At 43.1% G+C, this 19,282-nt stretch overlaps 1 long non-coding RNA gene across 1 annotated transcript; it reads right to left on the minus strand.

Annotated features, from left to right (window-relative positions):
- Positions 1 to 1,725: 1,725 nt before the first annotated feature.
- On the minus strand, positions 1,726 to 13,841 carry LOC123613648 (uncharacterized). The gene is made up of 3 exons (XR_012500777.1): positions 6,147 to 13,841; positions 5,589 to 5,696; positions 1,726 to 5,319 (listed from the first exon to the last, which is right to left on the minus strand). It is a non-coding gene; the product is annotated as an uncharacterized LOC123613648 (long non-coding RNA).
- Between the last annotated feature and the right edge of the window lie 5,441 nt (positions 13,842 to 19,282).

Here is a 19,282-nt window from a genome sequence, read left to right on the forward strand (position 1 = left end):
GCTGAATGGCAGGAGGGGGAAGAGAGAGCTTGGACAACGTTGATCTCCTCTTCCTTTTGTCCTTGCGAACTCATCAGTAAGCCCCAAATAGAGACTGTTGGTAGAATGTGAGTTTATGGAGAAGTGAAATTAGAACACATGCTTTTGTTTTTGCAGCATTTCTACTCTTCTGATAAGAATGAAATACATACACATGTAGGAATTATAAAATGCAAATTGTGTAATTTTTGTGATTCCTCAAACCAGTTAAATGCTCTTATATTTGTGTTTAAAACTAGTGGTGCACTATACGGAGATGAATGGTAAAATTCATGCTAATGACAAAATTTCAATGTAATAATTTTACTTTGAATAACATTAAACAGCAAATAAAAAACACCATGACAAGTCAAGAAGACTTGTGGAAGAGAGGGAAAGCTTTATATCTAAGTACATTTAATGGCACTTTTTTCTTGTTTTTTGAACAAGGTCCCAACATTTTCATTTTGCACTGAGCTCCCCAAATTACATAGTTAACCCTGCATGAAAGACATAAGCAAACACAAGCTAATGCAACTTTGAAGTAAGTAAACTCTATCTCAAAACTACAAAGAACACTGTCAGAAGTCATCCAGGATGGGATAATGTTTTTTGTGATCTCTAGGGACACAGTGAGTGAGTGCCCAGTAATGGCCACAGCCAAGAAAGGAAGTAATGTGGGGAATTACCTGTGGATCAGCCCACTCACATTCAGGAAAATGTTCTTTACGTTCAGGGAATCAACCAGTCACTTGCACCCTGACCCATCTGTACCCAACTAACCCCAAGTGAAAACCAGTGGCCCTGGTCTTCATTCCACAAATGTAGACTGCTCATAAAACATTGTATGATAAATGAGACAGTCTCAGTCTTGGAATTCACAGACCAGTGCCATGGAAAGTAACAAATAAAGAAGGGAAAGTAAAGTTAAAAAAAAACAAACCTAAAAGTACAGTGGAGTTTCCTATTTATAGGAATTTGTAGTTGTCATCAGTACCCTTTCTTTGCAAGTGAACCCCAAAAAACTTATATACTGATTTAAGCAAAAATTAAAAAGTGTATATAGTGTATAAATTCGTATAATTTAAATCACAGAAGCTGTGAGTGAAGCAGAGGTTTTTCTTCAACAGAAATCTAGGCAATTGTATCAAAAGAGGGGGACTGGATACTCCACTACAGACTCTTTAAATAAATCTTTTGACAGTGTAAGTAATCACTCCTATTTCTATTGGAATGTGTGCTCTCAAATGTGGGCCTGATGGCTTTTCTGAAAGCAGGAAACTCCTGAATGTTCTTCTTATTTTGGGCTGTGCCTTGAGTCAGGAGGACAGCACCACTGGCTTGCTGGGAATGTCAATATAAGATGTGGGTACAATGTCTTGTAGCACTACAAATGTTCACTCAGCAGAAGGCAGGAAAGGAGAAACAGAGGACTGAGGGAACAGAGGAGACAAACATAGAAAATTAGAAGATATTTAGAACTTAACAAAAGTGAAAATACAGCATATGGAAATTGTGGAATGAAAATAATACAGTTCTTAGAGGTAAGTATAAATCATTAAGTGCTTAACATAGGAAATAAAAAGAAGGTCTGAAATCAACCCAAGCTTCAAGGTTATGAAACTAGCAATGAGAGTGAGCAAAACAAACTCAAAGCAAGCAGAAGTAAGGAGATGATCGGGTAGATACAAGCAGAAATCAATAAAACTGAAAACAGGAAAACAATAGAGGAAATTCATTAAACCAAAAGTTGTTTCTTGGAAAAGATCAATGAAAGAAATCAACTCTAGCAAGACTGATAAAGGTAAAAAGTAGAGAAGACAAAAATGACCAATATCAGGATTGAAAGAGGGGACGTTAAAACAGAGCCCACAAACATGAAAAAGATAGTAAGAGAATACTATAGGTAAGTCAGTGTGCTTAAATTCTACAGCCTAGATGGAATGATGAAATTTCTCAAAACCCACAAACTACCAAACTCACCCAAGATAAATGAGATACCTGAATAGTTCTACTACTAGTAAATAAATTGAATCCATAGTTTAAAAGTTTCCACTAAAGAAAATTCCAGGCTTGCAATTTTTACACTGGCACATTCTACTAGTTATTTTAAGAAGACATAATACTAATTCTATAAAGTGTCCTCCAGAAAATAAAGGAAGAGGCAAACATTTTTAAGCTCATTTTATGAGGCCATTATTACCAAATCAAAGACATTACAAGAAATGAAAACTACAGACCAATATCCTTCATGAATACAGATGCAAAAATCTACAAAAATGTTCAAGAATCAAATTTAACAATGGTTAAAACCAGTTGGGGCTTATCTAGTAAATGCAAGACTTATTCAAAGTTGAAAAATTAATCAAAGAAATCTAATGTATTAACAGTTGAAAGAAGAAAAACCACTTGGTCATATCAATAGATACAGAAAGAGCATTTGACAAAATTTAACATCCATTCATGATAAACATTCTTAACAAACAAGGACTAAAACAAACACCTCCAACTTGAAAATGATATTTTACAGAAATCCTACACCTAACATATTTAATGTTTAAAGACTGAATATTTTCCCTACAAGATTGGGAACAAGGCAAGGATGTCTATTTATATTATTTCTAGTCTACAGTATACTGGAACTCCTAGCCTTTGCAGCAGCACGGGTGAGAAATAAGAGGCATTCAGACTGGAAAGGAAGAAATAAAACTGTCCCTATTTGAGATGACATGGTTGTCTAGGTAGAAAATCTGAAGGAATCTCTAAAAAAAAAGCTTATAGGAATAATAAATGAGTTTAACAAGGTTATGAGAAACAAGGTAAATACAAATCAACCGTTTTTCTATACACTAGCAATGAACAACTGAAACTGATCTTAAAAAAAATGAGTATTGTATAAAGTTTACCAGGACTGCCATAGCAAAGTACACAGACTGGGTGGCTTAAACAACAGAGATTTATTTTCTCACAATTTTGGAGGCTGAGGTCAAGGTTTTGAGGGTGCTGGTTTCTCCTGAGGCCTTTCACTTTGGCGTGTAGATAGCTGTCTGCTCCCTGTGTTTCCACATGGTCTTCTCTGTGTGTGTCTGTGCCCTAAGCTCCTGTAAAGGTATCAGTCATACTGGATTAGGGCCCACCCTAATGACCTCATTTTAACTTAATTACCTCTTTAAAGACTCTGTCTCTATATACAGTCACATTTTGAGGTACTATGAGTTAGGACTTGAACATATGAATGCTGGAGGGACAAAATTCAGCCCATAACGATTATTAACAATAGCTGCAAAAAATGAAATAATTTACAAATCTAAAAAAAAAAATGTGCAGCATCTGTATGCTTAAGACTTCAAAATGTTATGAAGGAAATGAAACATGCTCTAAATAAATGGGGAGACATATCATGTTCATGGATTGCAAGATTACACTTAGTAAATTGTCATTTGTACCCAACTGACTTACAGATTTAATGTAATTTTAATCACAGTGTCAGTGGGATTTTTTTTTTTTTTGAGATAAGGACAAGCTGATTCTACAATTTATATGGAAAACTAAAGGAATTAGAATAGCCAAAACAATTTTGGAGAAGAATAAAGTTAATGAACTCAACCTGATTTAACGACTTACCTTAAAGCTATGGTGATCAAGACAGTATTGGGGGCAGGATAGGCTTATAGATCAATAAAGCAGAATAGAGCATTCCAGAAAAAGACCCACACAAGTAGCATCAACTGATTTTTGGCAAAGGTACAAAGATAATTAAAGGAGAAAGCATAGTTTTTTCAACAAATGGTGTTGGAATAATTACCATCCTATGCAGAAAAGTAAGCCTTGACCTAAACCTCACACTTTACACAAAAATTAACTCAAAATGAATCATAGATGTAAATGTTAAATACAAAACTATGAAAACAATTTTAAAGAAAACACAAGAGAAAAGCTTCCACAAGTGGAATGCTCACATATTGCTGGTGGGGATGCAAAATGGTCCGGTCACTCTGGAAAATCTTCTGCTAGTGTCTTAAAAAGTCAAACATATATTTACCATATGACCTGGCTATCCCACTCCCAGATATTTAGACATTTTCTTGAGAAATGAAATCTGTACATTATTGTTTATAGCAGCTCTTTTCATAATTTCCCAAAACTAAAACAACTTTAATGCTGTTTAATGGGTGATGGATAAACTGCAGTATATTCATACACTGGAATACTACTCAGCAATAGAAAAGAGTGAACCTTTCACACACACACACACACACACACACACACACACACACACAACACAACTTGGATGAATCTCAAAGGCATTATGCCCAGTGAAAGAAGCCAGTTGCAAAAGATTAACACACTGTATAGAGCTATTTACAAGACATTATAAAAAGACAAAACCATAGTGATCAGTGGTTGCCATGGGTTGGTGGGGCTGGGGTGGAGGGAATGGCTGCAACTGTAGGTAGAATTTTTGTGGAGTTGATGAAACTGTTTTTTATCCATAAAGAAGCCTCCATTTAAAACTGCTGGGGTTGAAGAACAAGGTTTTCTTTCAAGTGTTCAAAGGAGTGTTAAATGCTCCTTTTTAAAAAAAAAAAAGTTTCTTTTAAGAAGCAGCTCTACAAGTAGCTCATGGCATGTAGAAGAAAAATAAGAAAAACCAGGCCCAAATACCCAGTTCACCAAATGGGGATTATGAATAAATACATATGAACAACAGTCAGGGTTTGGACGCAGGTGGGATTCATTGAAGAGCAGCTCATTTCGGATCTGGCTTCTGCTGGAGGGAGTTTGTTCTCTGATGGCAGCAGCGGGGGTTTGTCCACGGTCATGTCTCTGGGGACAACAGGCAACTGCCCAGGGAGAGGTGAGTTACATTATAACCCCCTTATTGCCTTTCCTGTCGCAGACATGTGAGCCCTCTCATGGCATCTTCTGCCTTGTTTGGGAATCAAAGCAACAGGTTTCTCCCTGTTTTATTTATGGAGACAGACATCAGAAGAGCCAGCCAGCAAGCAAGAGCTGTAAACAACGGTGTCTCAAGGACGAGGTTTACACATGTTGCAGATTTGTGTTCCCAGTACAGATGTGCAACCTCGCTTTTCAGAAAGAACCTGAGAACTCTAACCCCTTGCTAAGAACAAAAGATAACAGTCTGAGTTGTGGCATCACACGTGTTTCCCAGGAGAAGGGAGAGTCCCCAGGGGCACCTCCCAGTTGCCGGGCTGTCCTGTGGGCATGCCCTGGAAGTCACTCCAGTGGAGCATCTCTCTGTTCCTTGCCTCCAGAAGCTCTCTGGCTGGAACCCTCCTATAAAACAAAGAGAACATTCCGATGTGTTTCTTGGGAGTAGAAGGAAATAGCTGATCACCAAGAGAAGAAGCAGCAAAAAAAGAAACAGAGTCGCTTCTGACCAAATGGTGTTATATGTGGTCATCTGAGTCCTTGTGTTTCCTTTCCTCCACCAGCAGGACTCCTCCCGCTCCCAGCTACCTGCAATCCCCGCTTTAGTTTTCTCATCTAGAAAACAGGAAACTTAAACTAGGTGATTTATAAGGGTGCTTCCGGCTTAGACTTACCTATTATCTAATACACGAATTTATATGTTTAGTAGGTGTCTCCTGCAGAGGTATTGGAGGCCATTTCTGCCACTTGGCTTGGCACCAGCCCTGAGAAGAGATCAGTACCTGGAAAATTGAAGAAAATGTAAAGACACTGTGTAGACATCTCTTTGACCTACGTCATCCAGCCCTTTCCATGTGTGGTAGCGCGAGCTTCCTAAACATTTGAAGTAGATGATTGTGATTAGGGCATAATTAAAGCCAACTGAAACTTAGCTTACTTTCTTCCTAAAGGGTCTCATCCAGTTGCATTAAAACCCACCAGTCTTCAGAGAGACCAAAGGATGTGAGTCTAAATCCTCCGCTCCTGCTAAAAATATAGACAAGACCCTCTTTCTGCACCTTTGGGTTTTGCCCATCACTTAAAGCTTCATAAATCCTGAAGTTAAAAGTTGTATTTTAAAAATACACCTCACATTTAATTATGTCTTACAGATAATGAGGCAACTGACCCCTACAGTGTCCCGGGTATTTTTAACCCCGTCACTTCATTGCTCTCACCATTTGTCTCCTTACCTGTGGGTCAGGGCTGTGAAATCAGAGACAGCCCAGGGGGACATGATTTGTGAAGGGCTAGGCAAGCATTAGTGAGTGCTGTTAATGCTGCTTTCACAGCCAGAGCTCAGAGATGGTTTCTGCAAGTTGCAGTGTTTTCCCACAGAACATCAAGCAGTTCCTTCACGTGTTTCTTGGCTTAAAATTCTAATTCCTCTCTAGTGCAAGTTGTCCTGATTAGAAGGAAGAAATAGAAAACATTTCTTAGAGAAAAAAAACACATCCTTAAAGTGACGATCTGACTACATAGAAACCCAGAAAGGCTCACAAGGAATAATGCATTTCTCCTCAATTTGGCTATTAAAAAATAAATTCTGTCCAGAGGAGAGGACAAAAAAAGGTTCCCCCACTCTTCTGTGAGGAAGCCTCCATTTCACGCTGTTGGGTTTGAAGAACACAGTTTTCTTTCAGGGTGAATGTTAACTACTTTCTTTAAAAATTTATTTGAACAATCAACTTTAGAAGCAGTCCATGGCACATATAAGAAAAATTAGGTCCAAATTGATGGACCCAGTTCCTCAAATGGAAGTGTAGTCATAGGGTAGTTATAAAGATTAAATAAGATAATTTATTAAAATTATTAAAATTATATTTATTAAAACATATTTAAAGTGCCTAACAGAGTAAATGACCAGGAAGTCGTGGCTTCCTTATGACCAGTTCTGTCCGTAGGGTTTGTTCTGGGAAGAGATGGGTACAAGGGCATGAGCTGCACTGGGAGCCGGCGCAGAGCTTTCTCCATGGTCATGCATTGGAGGGGGTCCCTGGCTCTTTGGACCTTTGTAGTGTGATTCCAAATTTCCTGTCCTGTTCCCCTAGATTCACTATATTTCTAAGAAGTGACCGCTCTCCCATTGGACCAGTCTCCAGCCTCCTCAGCACCTATCTTTTCGATCTTTGCATATGCCCTGATTTACGTGACCCCATGGCACCCTGGCCTTACCCATCCCTTCATCCTCTGGGTCAAGGAAGATTTGGGGACTGTAGCTGTGATTCCCACGTCACAGTCCAATTGCTCCCCCTTAGTACCTGCTTTTCCTCAGAGCTGTCCTGACACGCCTGGCAGGCTTGTGACAAGTGGCCGTGTACTTTTCAGGACACCTTTGATGGAAGGGGATGGTGGGTGGCGCGGAATCTACCCAGAGAAATGAAATGGTGCCATCTCCCCTGGAGCACACACCTCGTCATTCTGGGGAGCCAGGAAGAACGGTGGCTTTGCCCAGCGTTTTCTGCCTGGCTTTGTCCAATGTCTTCTCTTCCTGCAGTAATCCCGGGGACTCCTTCCATCCCAGGGTTTTATTCCAAGTGGAATGTTAAGAGGGTTCAGATGCTGAGAGACAGGTCAGGGCGGTGGGGGCAGGGAGAGGTGTGAGCTTGTCCAGATCTGTGACTTTGCCAGAACTGTTTTTAAGTTGACACAGGGCTAAATAAAAAGCCCCCTTGCTTTGATCTTAGGGACTTCCTGGGTAGACTGCCTGATTAGATAAAGATCACGTACCCACCCCCAACCCCCATCATCTTTCAGGCCGTAATCTAAGCTCTGCAGCCATTCCTTGTCCTGTGCTCCTGTCTCTTTCTCAAAATCTGTTTCTATCTGTCTCAATGGGCCTCTCCCTGTGTCTTGAGTTTTTCTTTCTGTTTGAGCAGGAAAAGGAGCCTGAGAAAATAGAGCCCTTCTTCTCCTGTAATTCTTCTTAAGTTGTTTAGAAACAAAGCTTTGTTTGAGAGCCTCATCTGGACCTCGTCTGGTCCTGGGCATCAAAGGGAATTGGTCTGTGTCTGCAACAGTCAGCTGCTGGGATGCTCCAAAGTGAGCCAGTTGGCAGGTGGAGGATTTGGAGAGAAATACAGTGTCTGCCGTGGGTTTGTGGGCCAGGACAGCAGGGCGGTGAGGGGTACGGGGGGAGTCTCTTCCCTGTGACTCTTTAACTTAGATCTGGACACCCAGGAGATGCGCCACAAACCATCTTTGATAGTGATGAGGTGATGTGTTCTTGGGCGTGGGGCAAATTTAAGAAATGATTGAACCTAAAGAGGTGCCAAATGGAAAATCATCTAGGCTCGGTAGATGACAGCTTTCCAGCTTTGTTCAGAGGAGAATCTCTTTATGACATTAAAAACATGAGACTTTCCAAAAGGGGATTTGCACTTTTAACATTTTATTTTATTTAACCTTTTGTGCTGATCCCTGTTCTAAATGACACACACACACAGAGTTTACATAATATCAGTGTTAACTCATTAAACTTTCATGGCAACCTTTGAGCAACAAACAGTACCATTTGCTAATCGTATTTTATAAACAAGGAACCTAAGGCACAGAGAGGTTAAGTATCTTACTCAAAGTCACACAGCTAGTGTGCAGCAGATCAAGGACTCAAACCCAGGCAGTCAGGTCCAAGACTCTGACTCTGCTGCCTGCCCACCAGCCCAACACATACACACTTAGAAATTCACTAAGAAAACACACATGGGGAAAAAAAGTTATGAATTTATGAATTCAAGAGTATTTAAAAATATTTACATGCACACAAAAAATAGTCCCATATTTATGTGGGAGGCAGTTGAATATAGCAATTTATTCATCAGCTTCACAAACATTTCTTTGAGTGAGCCAACCAGGTCCTGGGCTAGGTGCTGGGGATTGGATCGGGGCCTAAACACAGCAGGTCCCTGTGTGTAACTTAGGTTTTGAGGCAGTAAGTCTGGGCCAAGGGACAAGCATCACATTTACATGGCAACATTACTGAGGGTTTTAGATGCTGTGTGGCCAGGATTCTGGAACTTCCTGGAACAGAGCATTTCTTGCCTTGGACCAAGCAGTCATCACTTACCCAGAGAGGAAGAGCCCTGCTTGATGTGGCATGCTGTGGAGGGGCCCTTGGTCTGAGCACACGACACAGGTATTTTGACTACAGTTGTCATGGTCAGGGCTCATAGGGTTTACAGCCCTGTGGAAGAAACTGCTAATTTTCTCTCCAGCATCTTCTTTATTTGTCACAGAATCCTTATTTGTTATCTGGGGCTCATGGCTGCCCCACATAAAGATGATATTCCTTGTTGTCTCTTACAACTAGGTGTGGCTATATGACTAAGTTCTGGTCATGGGATGCAAAGAGAAAAGGTGTCTGCAACTTCTGGGAGGTCTTGTTTTACTCCTTCCTCTATTTTTGTGACAGGAATATGAACGTGATGGCTGGAGCTTGGGCAGTCATCTTATGTCATGAGGTAGAAACTGCATGAAGAGAAACGTCAAACAATGAGATTGAGGGGCCTTGGACCCCATACCTACCTGGGACTATTTACTTCCAGGCTTATTTCTCACAAGAGAGCAAATAAACTTTTATCTTATTTAAGCCATGGTTACCTTGTTTCTCTCTAACCTAGTGTGGTAAGCCTGATTCTAATTGTTAGAGCATCCCTCTAAAATAATACATGATGTGGTTTTATTCATTGAATCTTTCTAACACTACCTACTATCTGCCCAGTATGCGTTCTTTCTCTTTAAATTAACCAGAGTTAAGTTCTCTTGTTTTAACCTTGAGCCCTGACTGGTACCATCTATCTCTAGGTTCTGCCCTTGGGTTTGCAAACACAGGATGATGTTAATACTTTTAGGGTTAAAATATCTCCTCAAACACAAAACTAGTGTACCTTACAGAACTCTGCTAATAAAGTCTGAACTCTCTTGGGAATGTGGGAAGTTATTTTTGCTCTAGCGTCCTTTCCAGGGATTCGCCTTAATTCTAAGAAAAAAGGTAACTTCTTGTGTTCTTCTAGGGCCCCCATCTCCTCAGCAGTGCTGGGGTGGGGTGGGGGCTCTCACTGCAGGGCGTGGTTTGTGGGGCCAGGGGCCTGAGTATTAGCCACTTCCCACAGGATGGGGAGCCCGGGGCCCCTTTCTCTGCAGTGCCACCTGCTGACCACCTGCCCCCCAGCCTCTGACTTTGAGGACGTGGGTCACCTCTTCAAAGCAGGCTGGGCAGATTCTCTAGCCCCTAATTCTTAGGTGAGGTTTTCAAAAACCTCAAGTGCTTTCACAGGAGGAGCCCTGAGCCATTTCTTTGTGACCTGTGATGGTCTGAGAGCCCTCTTCCTTTAAGCCGACTCCAGCCATGCTGGTCACAGGTCACAGGCCCGGGGATGACAGGACGAGATACCCTCATAGGCCTCTCCCACGCCTGGGGAGGGGGGTGTGGTGGGGAGGGGATTAAGTTACAGTAGTCATTTTCCCCTTCATATCTTCAGGTCTCAGAGCAACCCTAGAACTCTGAAATCCAATCTTTTTTTGAACAAATAGGTGAGACAGAATGTAAGATTTTTTTTCCCTAAGCCATGTTTCACCTTTCTTTTTTCCCTTTAGCTCTCTCCTCTCTCCTCTGTGCCTTGCCCAGCTCTCTTCTCCCTCTCTCCAGGTGATTGTCCCCTGTTAGGATTAAGTGAGGCTCCTGCCTCCACCCTTGGCCTTTGGGAGGCACAGACGTGATGTGGGTGGGCAGCCCCTGGTGTTCCTGTAACTTCTACTTTCTGACTAGAGGCAGAAACACCTGCCAGCCGGGCTTACATCTGGTTCACCCAGAGGAAGCTGGAAGTTGCTCATAGTCTAGTTGTTCTTACCCTGTTTGGTTTTTTGCAATTTGATTTTCAGCGGAGCAGCCTGTGACAGAAGTCTGTGGGCAGGCATAGCAGTGCTGAGGCCTCCATTATCTGTGGGACGGGCTGCAGGAGGGACTGTGGGGTCAGAGGCCTCTCTTGAACTTGGAAGGCACTTGGATGAGAATCAAATCTCATTGACTCTCACTCCAGCCAGAGGCTGGTTTGGGGCAGGCAAGGTGGGGCACAGATACCCGCTCCGTGTGGGAAGCTCAAAAGGTGAGAGAAGAAAGATGGATTGGGAGGTTTAAAAATGGATCTACGCGTGTGATGGAGGGTGCGCCTCTCCACTCCCTGAGCCTCGGGGTCCTCACCCGGGACATTTTAAAAGGTGACTGAGGTGATTTCCCCCTCCAGTGTCCATCACAAAAGAGATGCTCAGTAAGGGGGCTTTTCAGCATTCACCTGCTCCCACCACCACTTTCCTTCCTCTGCCGACTGCTCCCTTCCTCTCTTGCACACACTGTCTGGGATAAACAGAGCTCTGGACTGGGAAGCTGGTCCCAAAGCCAGCATGACTGGCCAGAGGCCCCATGCTGGTCCTGCCTTGCTGGGTCAGGGTCCCCACTGCCCCCTGTGATCCTGCCTGAGGAGCTGAGCTCCCAGAGGAGCCAGGAGATGGTAAACAAACAAACAAACAACCCTGCCAACTCTGGGGTCATGGGATCCCACCCAAGTCTGAAAAGCCCTCTTACTGAGCACCTGCCCCACCCTGCCTGCCGCAAACCAGCCTCTGGCAACATCCCTTTAGTGATTAACAACCAATAGAATACAAAGTTTAAAGTAAAAGAAATAGATCTAATATACAGTCAGATTTATTCTTCCCTATTACAGTTTTATGACACGACTTTGATGAGCCTGGCTCCAGCTCATTTAACAGATGGAAGGTGTTCTGTCTTATGAATACAACATGGTTTACTTGCTCATTCCTCTGTTGGTGGACAATATTACTTATTCCCAATGTTTGATAATACAAAAAAGACCCTCAGGAGGGCAATTGGTGAATCCTGCTACATGATACCTTCAGCTCTACTAGGTATAGTAAAATTGTTCTCCAGCTTACATCACCACGAGCAGTAGTGCTAAAGAGTTTCTGTTTTCTCACCATCTTGCCAACACTTGGTATTGTCAGATTTGTTTTCCTAAATAAAATGTGGCAAATCTGGCTTATTAATTATGATTGCCAGGATTAACCATGTCCTCGTCTGGTCCCAGAGCCCCATCACATCATATTATAGTCATCTGTGTTAGTCAGCTGCTCTGAACCATTTGTTTAGGACAGGGTTCCCTTCCGTTCCTTTTTGTGACTCTGGTTCCTAGCATGGTGGATGGTGACTGGCGCACAGTTGGTGCTCAGTTGCTCAGCACATACGTGTTGACTTAAATGGAAGAACAAAGAGATCAAAGAACAGAACAGACAGTGAATAGGATAGAACCAAGATTGGGCAAAGAATCGGAGCCTTCAAACACTCCTGGATAGAGTGGCATCCAGTGTCACCACCTTGGGAAACCCCTGGGCAGTATGCACTAGCGCTGCCCTCCCAGCAGAAGTGCTGTGTGCATGAGGACCAAAGACACACCCTGGACTGTTCACAGCAGCACTGTTTGCAAAAGCTCCAAACCAGCCACATGTCTATCCCTGGTAGAATGATTAAATAGACGTGAGCCACCCCAGGCAGTGATGGACTTGCAGGACCTAGAGCTGCAAGGACCAGTGTGGAAGAACCTCATAACATGACGTGAGCGAAAGACGCCAGATCTCAAGGAGCCTATGCTGCGTGATTCCATTTACTTGAAGTTCAAAATCAGGCAAAACTGATCTAAGTGCAGCGGTCATGATACTGATGACTTTTGGTGCAAAGTGTGTGCTGACGGGGAGGGGACATGGCGTGCTGGGGATGTTTTCTTTCTTTAGTTTATATTGGGGTAAAATTTACACATGATGAAACTCAGATTTCTGAAGTGCACAATTTGGAGAGTTTTGACAAATGCTTACAGTTTTGTTGCCACTACCATGATCAAGACCTAGAACATTTCTATCCCCGCAGAGAGCCCCTTGACAGCCTTCTGTTCCATTTCTTGATCTTTGTGATGAGCGTTGGTTACATACGGGTGTTCACTTTATGAAAATTCACGTAGTCGTGCGCCTACGATAGGTGTGCATTTTTCTGCATGCATGCTATACTTGAATAAAGTGTTCGAAGAGAATCTTTAAAAAAGGATTGGCTCCGGGGGAGGAGGGATAAATTAGGAGTTTGGGATTAACAGATACAGACTGCTATATATAAAATAGGTAAACAATAATGACCTACTGTAGAGCACTGGGAACTAATTTCAATTATCTTATAATAAGCTATAATGGAGAAGAACATGAAAAAGAATGTGTATATATGTGTATATGTGTAACTGAATCACTTTGCTGTACACCTGAAACTAACATATTGTAAATTAACTATACTTTAACAATAGTTTAAAAGAAAGTTTGGCTCCAAAAATGGCAATTGGCTACAAGATGGCCAACTGGGTGGAGAGGGGATGGGAGAGGAGTGGGAGGAAGGTGCTTGGAGAGGTGCAGGTGGAGAAAAAGCAGAGAAGGGGAGGCCGAGGGAGGCTGCACTTTTAGTTCAAACTTCGGTTTCTTACACTTGCTGCTGGTGAGTGGTGAGCCAGCCTTTGTCTTCCCAGCACCTGATCCCCACCTTCCTCTTTTTCTTTATTTATAACATCCTGTGATAGCAGGAGGGAGCGCTCACCAGAGGCTGAGAGGCAGGCTTTCTCCTGAGATGTGGAGCAGGTAGCCTTGGCCTCCACTCAGCAGAGCCCTCAGGAAAGGACCCTGAACATTCTTTTTATAAAAAATTTTATTATTTTTTATTGAAGTATAGTTGGTTTACAATGTTGTGTTAGTTTCAGGTGTACAGCAAAGTGATTCACTTATATATGTATAAGCGAATTTTTTTTCAGATTTTTGTCCTTTATAGGTTATTACAGGATACTGACTATAGTTCCTTGTGCTATAAAGTAGCCCTTGTTGTTTATCTGTTTTATATATAGTAGTGCGTATATGTTAATCCCAAACGCCTAATTTCTCCCTCCCCACCCCCATTCCCTTTTGGTAACCATAAATTTCTGTCTATGAATCTCTTTCTGTTTTGTAAACAAACAAAACAATAGATACAAAGTTCATTTGTATCTATTTTTAGATTCCACATGTGAACCCTGAACATTCTTGTCAGAAAGTTCTACCCTCCACAGCCAATCAGCACAGGACACCTTGCTCCCTTTTGACAGGAGGAGTCCTGGTCACGTGGCTCTCAGGCCGCAGGCCTTTGGAAATCTCTTACTGGTCTTGGCTGGGCAGGACCCAGCCACCCTTGAAGGGGGATTTGAAGGCTCCTTGGGGACAGGTACATCAACGGTGCAGGTCTTTCCAGGTCCCCCTTTGTAAACATCTCACTTTATTCACGTTAACAATAGGGACAGTCAGTACTTTAGAGGTTCCAAAGAGAATTTCATCCTGGCAGATCCTGGGTTTTTTTTTTCTCTCTCCTTCTCCATTTTTTCAGCAATCCAAAGGTTAAAAACAAACAAACAAAACCCCCAAAACACAACCAAGTGGGGACTAGAGCGGAGGTTACAGTTAAAGTGAAACTACACATCTAGTGATATAAAAATTTTAAATGGTGCCTCTTAAGATCTGCTACCTTTCCCTCTCCATAAGGAATTAGAAGTGTACTTCATTTAGACTGTTTCCTTCCATGGCAAATAAACCTAACATTTAGCCATGACCTTTGTGAAAATAAACTTAGGAACTTGCCTAGAAAAAAGAATTCCCTTTTCTTTTTTAAAAGTCAGGCTTGAAATTTTTTAAATCCTTTGAGTCATATTCTCGAAGCAATTGGCTGATTAGTTCAAGGAATGTTACTTTCCCAGTTCAAACATGACATTTTGAAAATCATCCATGAATTACACACCTTGAGAATGAAAGGCTTTTCTGTGACATTTAAAAGCTTTTTTTTTTTTTCATCTTAAGGACAATCATTGAATATCTATAAGGGCACATTTATCACCCCCAGAACAGATAGAAAATTAACAATGTCATAAAACTCTTACCCAGCTTTGCTTTTGCAGCTGTGTCTCAACCCAGTCCCCCTGCCAATTCCCCTGCTGCTAAAATGGTTAACAATGTTTCTATATTTGCCATTACAGGCAAGGCAATGGTCTTTGTATGTTGACTTTTCAAATCTCTACATGGAGATCTGGGAAAAAAAAGAAAAGGAAAGAAAAAGGTCTGTATCTAAGCTTTGTTCTTCTGGTTCAACAAAGAGTTGCTAGTCCAATAAATTTGTTCCTGAAAAGTCTTACCTTCCGATTCTGGAAAACAGCCCCTCTTCTCTTAATCCCATAGAGTAAACCAGAGCTAAGCCTCAGAAAAGCAACCAACTGTAAGCTTTCTGCCTTAATTTACACTACTGTATTCAGGGTCTGTGGACATAGAAGTATGTTTCTGTATATACCCACCCAGTAATTACTGAGGCAAGCCTTTAATTTGTCTGAAATCGTGCAGGCATAATGGTGACAACCCACACATTTTTCCATCGGAAATTGTAAATGGATGACAAAGAAAGAACCCTGGCCCCTCCCCTCCCCACATACACTTCCTGGGAAGCCTTTTCATGACTCTTTGTCCATCAGGCTAGAATCAATGCTCATGGGGTGTCGATTTCAGTCACTCAGGCGGTTAGAGAGAGCAGCGCTACTCAAAGTGTGGTCCTTGGAGCAGGACTGGTCTCAGTCAGTAAGGAGATGAAGTCAAAAATTAAGAAAAGGTGTTCACAAATATTTAGAGGTATTTGGCAAAATCATTTTCTGCCTATTGAATCTAATCATAAAAACTGGGGCTTTATTTTTAATTTGGAAAAACTAAATGGTATTGAAATCTCAGAGAGCTTCTATCTCTGGCCAGAATGAGACTGAATTTTCTTTTCTGGAAGAGCTGTAACCAACACAAAACCTCATCTCACATGAGCGTGATGGCAGTTAAATTATTACAAACTTGTATTTGAATAATGAGGTAAATATTAGAACATGAAATGATGTCTTGATTGGGGACCCCCCCGGAAGCAGATCTAGACAGAAGGAACCAAGCAAGTAGCTTATTTGGGAGATGATTCCAGTAGGGAAGTGGGGGAGATAGACAGCAAGGGAAGGAGGCCAGTAAGTAGTGTGCTAGCAAGCAGGCTACCACCGTGGTGACTGGAGCTCAGGCCCACTGGGAGCTCCAGGCGTGGTATAAAATATGCTCAGAATTGCCCCACTCGAGGGATGCGGGAGATGGGTTATTCATCCATGAAGTTCCTGTTGTGTCTCCTGGGGACTCTTCACTCCCTGGCACTTCATCCTGCACTGTGCGAGCTGAGGGCCCTAGCAGCTAAAGTAATGCCATCAGGTGACTGATGTAGGAGTGGCCAACTGAAATTTGGGCTGCTCTGCACAGATACAAAAGTTGCCAAGGGATCCAAAGTGTGAGACATCCAAAGCACCTATCTGCCACTGAGTAGACAGGACAGGTGGTCTCATCCCTACTTACAGACAATAAACTGAGGACTGGTTGGGCACCATGGTGCAATGTGGAAGGAGGTGAATGGGGTGGAAGGCTCTTCCCCTTGGGTCACTAACTTTAGGCCCATCTAGAACCCCTTCCACCAGCTTTCTTTCCTGCCTATGTGTAATGAGTTAGCTGGTGGTCTGCCAGTGTGGCAGAGACAGACTGGGTACTCACACAGCCCACCTCTGCCGCCTGGGCCCCCAGCTGGGCTCCATTTCCCAGTTTCCCCTGTAGACGGGTGTGGCAGGAAACAGCTGTGCTCCCCCGCGCCCACTACCCAGGTCTTGCCACAGACTCTCCCTGCTCTTTACTCCTTCGGCAGCCTGGCACAGAGGTGCCCCCCAAGGCGTCCTAGAGAGTCATGCCTTGAAGACAGAAGGAGCCTGGGTCCTTGGGTCATCGCTGAGAAGAGACCACTTGACCAGAAACACACCCTTTAGATGTTGTTGTGTTAAGCCATTGTGATTTTGAAGACTATCTATTACAGAAACTAGCACTACTCTAAATAATGCAACATACACGTGTGAGCAAATAATTTATTTTTCCTTACACAATTTACTATTATTTCAGATTATGCGTTTATTTATCAGCTGTCTCCCATCCACCGGAAAAACTTGGATTTGGACACTGCTGTATCTCTGGCATCTAGAACAATGCCTGGTAACTAGTACGTGCTCAATAAATATGACTCCAGTGACTCAACACCAGTGCCCAATCTTTACTGCACGTGGTCCTACTGGGCGGGCCCTGTGCTGGGAACTTCATATCTTTTAACTTATTTCGTTCTCAAAACAACTGCATGAAGAAACTGGAATCAGAGGCTGATTAACTAATCCAATGGTACTCACCAGGCAAGGGAAGGAGCCAGGCTTGGAATCCAGGCAGTCTGACTCAGTCTTCAAACTCTTCAGCCCTCTGTCTGTTGCCTGATGACATCTGCCAGGTACAGGATTAGGAGCTGGGATGTAGGAAAGCACAAGACATGGCATCTGCCCCCGAGGTCTACCCAACAGGCAACAGTTGGCACGGGGCTTGGGTGTAGTGGGGGAAGCAGACCAGTCTCTGTTCTTATCTGTGGGGCGGTCTGTCTTCTAGATATGTCAGGCTCTGCTAGTCACCCAACCTGAGCAAGGGTTCGGATACAGGATTAAAATCCTCTTATGGGATATGAGAGAACTGAGCACAGTTAGGAAAAGAGTAGGAAGAGTAGGGGATGAGGTCAAGAACATGGGCTTGGTGATCAGACAGAAAGGGCTTAGTCACTTACCGAGCCTTCTGGCCTCGGGCAAGTTAGAGGGCCTCGCTGGGCTTCTTTTTCTCTGTCTGTACAATGGATATGATCAGCCTGCCTCGCAGGGTAAAGTGATCAGCACAGGGTGCAAGGTGTGTGCTCAGAAAAGGGTGGCTGGTATTGTACCTATTCCTTGACCCTTGATCCCTGGTCTTAGGTTGGGGAACTCTACCCTCTGGCCACTAAGCTACAAAGATGGAAAGGCTCAGAGGCTAATCATGGCGGATGCTTGAATGGGGTGAAGAGGAAGCCCAGGTCTTCAGGCCCTCGTCCTTGACCTTCCACGTGCGGCCGCTAGAGGGCCTTGGCTTCTCTGCCGCTATTGCCTTGCTCAGACTTGGCACCCGAGAGCCCCAGGGGATTCCTAGAGAAAGGGTTTTCTTTCCAAGGAGAGGCAAAAGAGCGAAGCATTCGATGAGAGGCGTTTGTAGAGCAGCTGCTGAGGGGACATATTTGCAGGTGCTACAGATGAGGGGCAGACAGACTCCCCCGCTGTGGGCAAAGATGGTCCTTGAGCAACTGATATCTTTCCATGAAGGAATTACCCAGGGTTACCCTGGGGCTGGCCTGGGGCCCTGCAGTGAATGAGATCCATCTGGATAGAGGCAGATCATAGTTCAGAAAATTTCCAGAGGGGTGGCACTTCTGGATGACAGATGGGACACTAGCAGTGTTCTCAGTAGGCCAAGAGCCCAGGAGCTCCCCCTGGCTCCCAGTTCACCCCGCCTTCCAACTCTCTGTTCATGATGTCAGTAAGGTCTGAAATGAAGAGGCAAAAACAGCCCACTGGAAACATGGCTCATATCAGTCACTCTCACTGTAGTAGGAAAGAGCTTTAATTTGCCATGCTAAATCCTTAACAGAAACACCTTAGATGTGGCTCCATAACTCGTCATTCTTCTCTATCTGGTTCATCAGGCTAAACACCACAGTTTTCAGAAAACACCAAGCTCTCGCCCAGTTTCTAAACATCACAGTTTTCATAAAACACCAAGCTCTCGCCCAGTTTCTTGCCTTTGTCAGTACTGTTTTCTTACTTCAAATGCATCTACTTCCCCTCCCTCTTCTCTGCTTTGTGAAATACCACTCCTCTGTTAGAGCCAATGGGTACTTCCCTGATTCCTGCCTCTCTCTTCCCAGAGTACTTTCCACTTGCCCTTCATAGAACGCTTATCAGAGGGGGTTCCTGCTGCACGTGTTCGTCTCTCCTCGTCTCTAAAATGAGCTTCTCATGTGATTTCACCTCCAGCTCGGCTCGAATACATGTCCTGACAGGGTCCTCACCCTCCCAAAGGCAATGCATTCCACTGCAACCAACCTTCTGCAAAAATGGTCTTCCTGTTTTAGGAACCAAATCTGCTTCCCTGATATATGGAACTATTGGTTTTCTCCTTTGCCTAAAATTCCTTCAGATGTGAGTAAGTAATTCTATAATTAGAAATAGATCTTAAATATAAATATCCTGAGAGTGGGCAATACGTGGAGAACCCATTCTAACGTGTAAATGACTGATAAGAGCTTGTCTATAAAAGCAAGATTTTATTA

Source organism: Camelus bactrianus, chromosome 19 (genome assembly GCF_048773025.1).
Source record: "Camelus bactrianus isolate YW-2024 breed Bactrian camel chromosome 19, ASM4877302v1, whole genome shotgun sequence".
Taxonomy (NCBI): Eukaryota; Metazoa; Chordata; class Mammalia; order Artiodactyla; family Camelidae; genus Camelus; species Camelus bactrianus.